General features: G+C 48.0%; 1 pseudogene; it reads left to right on the forward strand.

Moving 5' to 3' along the window:
• Positions 1–5,570: 5,570 nt before the first annotated feature.
• LOC110569975 overlaps positions 5,571–6,107 on the forward strand; it is a 1,826-nt pseudogene continuing 1,289 nt past the window's right edge.

The following is a 6,107-nucleotide window of genomic DNA, read 5'->3' on the forward strand; positions in this document are numbered from 1 at the left end:
CTTTCTCTTACTCTCAGAATACTTCTGACACCAAATGTGTGGGTTTTGCCACACCAAGAAATTTTCCAATTCTCAGTAGACACCAGCTGGGAGTCTAGCAATTTAGCTCAGCGCTGTCACTAACTGCCTGGCATGAGCACAGGCCACAGGGGTTAAGGGCTCAGTCTGACATGACTGCCCAGACCTCCGATGCCAATCGTAAATCCAGGGCTGTCACATATATTTCTGACCAACTGGTTCTAAATCAGGGCTTCCCTCCTTGGGTTTGATAATTTGCTAGGACTTCTCACAAAACTCAGGAGAACATTTATTTATGTTTATCCTGAAGGGTGTTACCAAGGATACAGGTGAACAGTGGGGTGAAGCAGTAGATGGGCATGGTGTGGGGAAGGGGTGAGGAGCTCTCATGCCCCCTCCAGCTGTGTCACCCTCCCAAGGACTCTGGAACCCAGAGTTTGGGGATTTTCTAATGGAGGCTTCACCGTGTAGGCATGATTGATTATTAACTCGATCTCTAGCCCCATTGGGCTTCCAGGAGGATGGGGTGAGGCTGAAAGTTCCAAGCTTCTAATCATGTTTTGTGTTCCTGGTGACCGGCCCTCCTCCAACCCCTATCCCGGGAGCCCCTCAGAGTCACCTCATTAGAACAAAAGACACTCCTATCACTCAGGAAATTACAAGGGTTTTAGGAACTCTGTGTCAGAAACCAGGGTCAAAGACCAAATATTAGAACAAAAGATGCTCCCAGCACCCCTCTCACTCAGGAAATTACAAGGGTTTTGGGAGCTTTGTGTCGGGATCAATATATATATTTGATCTGGGGGCAAAGACCAATATGTATATTTTATATTATGTCATAGTAACACTGGGGGCCAAACTTTATTTTACAACCCTCTTTGTCCAAGGGGCGCCTGGGTGGCTTAGCTGGTTAAGCGTCCACCCTCGGCTCAGGTCAGGGGGATCAAGCCCCGTGGTCCGGGCTTGCTGCTCAGCGGGGACCCTGCTTCTCCCTCTCCTTCTACCCTTCCCCTGCTTGTGTACGTGCACTCTCTCTCCCTCTCATTCTCAAATAAATAAATAAAATATTAAAAAAAACCACCCCCTCTCCCCCCAATTCTCTTTGTCCCAAGCCCAGACAAAACAGGGCGATAGAAAGAAATGTGTGACCATTGTCCTCAAAGTTGAGGTCAATCCCAGGCTTGATTTATTCAGGTCCACTTGAGCAGGGGGCTCGGAGCCCCCATGTCCCTCGGCTAGGTTCAGAGCTGGGTGAAGCTCCTGGGCTCTTCACGGCTCAGCTGGCTTCCTTTAGGGAGGCTGAGCTGCTGGGCAGGCTGGGCAGCTGAACCAAACATTTGCCACAGAAGGCATCTTTCTTACTTGCCCTCATTATAGGGTAGCTACTTAGAATTTACTGGGTGATCCCATCAGCTTTTACAGCGTGTGTGTGTGCCAGCTATCCTGGGGGATCCTTCTAGTCCAGAACATTCAACCAATCCTTACAGACTGCCTGTGTGGGAAGGTCGCCCTGGAGCTTCGGGTAGCACGGAGATGAGACAGGCAATGCAGCATGCCCACAAGCACCTTCTAGGCTAGCGTAGGGTGACCTCTCTCTCCAAGGCTGGGGGAGAGTGGTGATGTGCCTGAGAGAGGAGCAGAGCAAAGACGGCAGGGTGTGCGTGGAGAGCAAGGGAGAATTGATTTCAATCAGGAGAACCAGGAAGAAAGTCCTTTAGAATTAACGGTTAGACCGAGCCTCGCACACCAAGTAGGACGTGGGCTGGACATGGGCCGGTGAGTCAGGCGGGGAAGGCCAGGCTCAGAGGACTGGTCTGACTGGTGCAGAGAGAAACTGTTGGTTGGGGAGGGATTTGGGGGCAGATGGGGCTGGGCCTCGGCTCTCAGGTGAAGGAGCTGAGACCACGTGAATGCCAGGAAAATAATTTGGGTAACTTCGGGCAGCCTGGAAAAGGGGCCTCACGCTGAGTTGTGTGGGTCTGTGTTCCTCAGCAAAATCTGTCATCTCCATCTTTTGAGGATCCAAAAATGCCCCCTTGGGTACTGTTTTGTTGTAACTATCTTATTATATTGGGCCAGGCTCCTCTCGGCGCACAGACAAACCCTTCCCGTCTTGCTCTGTGACTATCATGTTTGCCATTGTATTTAAGGAATAACGGCTCTCAGTGGCTGAGAGTCTGTCACCTGCCAGGCACCTTGGTGAGTTTGTTACATGTCTTATTTCTTTTAATTCCCTTGAAAACCCAAGGTGGGAAACATTTCCCCTACTTTTCAGACAAAGAAATGGAGTCCCAGTGTGGTTCCATGAGTCCTAAGACCACCCACCTTGGAAGCAGCCGAAAAATGGTCTGCTTCCCTTGCTTTCTATTCATTCTCCTGTCCAAGCATGCGGAGCTTGCAGTGTTGATAAAGAGTGGCAGCCGACGGTGTGCCCAACACATGACATGCATGAACTTCCCACAGAGATGACAGAAGGAAAGTCCTGTTGCTATTATTCCCATTTTACAAATGAAGAAACTGTCTCAAAGATGCATGTAATTTGCCCACAGCCACAAAGCTACCAGGTGGCAAAACCAGGGCTGGAACTCGGACTCCAAGTGCATAGCGCATCGCCAGTTATCAGGGCTGTGAGTGCAGGGACTAGGGTCTAGCATGGTGCTGGGTATATCGTAGCCCCTTACATGAACACTTTTGAAACATTTTTGAATGTTTTGTGAATGAAATTAAGTGGACAAATGAGTGGATGGAATAAAGAATGAATGAATCATGTGTATGACACCGAGCCTTAGTTCTCTATTTTCTCCTGGACACCCTGCTAGGACTTTGGTGAGCTTCTCCCACCAGAACGGATGATATGACCAGGCCATAACTGTGTGGTCCAGAGAGCCGGGCACCACACAGATGTAGAAATGGGGTCAAGTGCCGGACACCATACTTCTCAGTCATTTGGACTTTGTCTGGAGGAATGAACCTTCTATACCATGTCCTAGTGCTAAACTAGGTATGTAGCCTGCTTTAATAGTGATAATTCAGTTACGAGCAATATGGAAACAATCACAAATACGTTGGGACATTTTGGTGGTTTTGTTTTTAACTAAACTTACTTCTGATCCGTTATGACCGCTGAAATTTTTAAAAAATGACTTTTATTTTTTAGAAAAGTTCTAGATTTATAGAAAATCTGCAAAGATAGTACAGAGAGTTTCCTCATAGGCCTCAGCCAGATTCCCCTGCTGTCAACAGCTTACATCTCTGTGGTACATCAGCTTAACTAAGGAAACAATGTGGGTAGGTACTTTAATAACTAGACTCCACACTTTACTCTGATTACACTAGTTTTCCCCCAATGTCCTTTTTCAATTCCAAGATCCCATCCGGGATACCACATTGTACTTAGCTGTCATCTCTCCTTAGGCCCCTCTGGCCTGTGTCAGTTTCTTGGACTTTCTTTGTTATTTGTGACCTTGACAACACTGACGAGTACTGGTCAGGTAGGTGTCTTGTAGAATGCTCCTGAATTTGGATTTGTCTGATGTTTTTCTCATAGTCAGCCTGGGATTATGAGTTTTGAGAGGAAGACAACAGAGATCAAGTACCATTCTTGTTACCTCATATTAAGACTACTGCTAATTTTTAAAAAAGATTTTATTTATTTATTTATTTATTTATTTAGAGAGCAAGTGGGGGGGGGCAGTGGGAGGGACAGAGGGAGAGGGAGAAGATCTCAAGCAGACTCCACACTGAGTGTGGAGCCTGACGTGGGGCCCAATCCCAGGACCCTGAGATCATGACCTGAGCGGAAACCAAGAGTCAGATGCTTAATCAACTGAGCCACGCAGGTGTCCCAAGACTACCACCAAATTTTTTAAAGCTAAATCTTTAATTCTACTTTTCATGTTTGTAGCTCCACAGTCTTCCCTTTATGGTTTTTCCAATGGCCTCGTTGATTCCATCGGAGAGAGCAAGCTCTCCTGCTGGCTCACTGGGTCCTAGCTAAGTCTTAATAGCAAAGCATTTTGCAAGGGGTTCCGTTGGCCCCATTTTGCCTAGCCTGGATTAGACAACCTTGGCTTACTAGTCAGGTGAGTTTCTCCTGGTTGAGATGTAGAACACTTTTTTCATGACTGCTGATAGATAAATGGAGGCATTTCTAGTTCTTAATGGTATAGTTGTCACCCACAAAAAACACTAATCATCTTGATGGGGTTGCTGAAATGGCTTACAAGGACAAAACCATAGGAGAAAATATAAATGTGTGTCTACAACCATGCTTTTCATAGATGAACACCAAATTCCATGTTTACTTGTTTTATTTTAGAATATAAAACTATCGATAAAGATGATCTCCAAATTGTCTTTGTTTGGAGGCATCCACCATGCCCTGAGCTCAAAAACCAGCCTCTCTCACTGGTTTGTCCTCACTCAATCTTTTCCGTCTCTTTCTTGGGAGGGTCCAGCAAAGCTACATCCATTATCGGGAACCTACTTCCATTATCTGCATTTAAAACTACTTTGCTGTTGGGTTTCAACCATGTTTTATCCATACTCGTGAAACATGAAAGGGTTATACATTTCAGGAAAGCCAGCGAGGCTTGGACAAAAAGAAAGCATTAAAGCAATTTCCAAATGACAACAATCCTCATTGCCCTTCAGGACGCCAAAGGGAACAGATTTGTCCTGAAGTTTGTCTCACTGAATTTTATTTTGTTTATTTCCTTTCATTATTATTTTTGGTGTATGTCTCTCTGCACTTTTAGACAGAACAGCACTCCTGCTAGTCAAGATAGCATCAGACTGTTTATTGTAGATCTTGGCTTAAGGTGCAGATGTTTTGGCTCAGTTAATAATAAACCATTCTTTAACTTATTTTTAATTTTTGTTCATGAAGTAATAGGAAAATATAGCAACTTTTTGAATGTGCTCTTAGGGAGAAAGGAAGAGAGAGGGGGAGGGAGAGAGAAAGAGAGCAAGCTAATTTGAGGTAGATGGTTCTGGTTAAGTCCTAGGCCAGCTTAAGATAGTGCCGTGAAAATGTCCTGTTCCCCTTTCCCATCATCACCCCTGCCTTGACTTTCACCATTTACGCCCTCATCTTCTTGATCCCTTTCCCTGGTGTGGATCCTGCTCGAGTCAGGGACATGATTTTCTGGCTGACATCTACGTCTTCCTCTTGAATGCCTTAGGGTCCCCCACATCTCCTCCTGCCTGGCTATCCCTGATGGAGCCCCACAGATTTCGAACTTAGCATTAACCCAACCTCCTTCCAAAATGAGAATTGTTTGCTCTTTTTCCTGGAAATGCTCACGAACAGACTCTATGTGCAGGGAGATGGGCCTGTGGAAGGGAGCCAGTCAATCGGGACACTCCATCCATCCAGAGCGGGGCCTCTGCTGGTGCCTGTGCCTTGGGCAGGCAGGCTGCAAGGCAGGCCGAGGCCTGGGTTTAGGGGGAGTGGCAGGTGTCTACCAACGGGCTCATCTACTTCTGACGGGTAGTGGGGCCACACGAAACCCTTTGGTTCTTTGAATCTTAGGAACCAGGTAACCGCATGCATGTTTCAAGTCTCCGTGTCAAATCAGCCGTTTGCAGGTGTCAAGGCCAAGGCCTGGGAGGAGCCCGTCGTGGAGGCAGACGAGCCGCAGCTGCTGTGGGGGCCGACGTCTGTAAGTGGTTCAGTGCGCGCATGGGGTTCCGCTTCCGGTCCATGACCGCCCGCATCCGGGTCACACGGGACCCCAGTGCACCGGAGCAAGTTGCGCATGGGCGGGATGGGGGGGGGCGCTTCTGGAGCCGGAAGGAGGGTGAGGCGGTGCAGTTTACCTTTAAGAAGTCGGCTAAGGGTCTGGACTCTCTCCACGTCACCTGTTGGTGAGTGAGAGGGGCCCAAAGGGAAAAACAGGCAGAAGCGCAGATCCGAGGCGGACAGGTGCTACAAGCGTGGAGGGCCACCCCAGCCCGAGCAGAAGCCACATGGTGGCCTTGTGTCCCCTGAAGACCCAGCAGGCCCCCAGCTCACAGGGAAAGCCAGCCTACTTTCAGGAGGAGGAAGAGGAGGTCCAGAGCCCTGCCCTGCTCCCAGAGGCACAGCA

The sequence above is a fragment of the Neomonachus schauinslandi genome, chromosome 13, assembly GCF_002201575.2.
Source record: "Neomonachus schauinslandi chromosome 13, ASM220157v2, whole genome shotgun sequence".
Classification (NCBI taxonomy): Eukaryota; Metazoa; Chordata; class Mammalia; order Carnivora; family Phocidae; genus Neomonachus; species Neomonachus schauinslandi.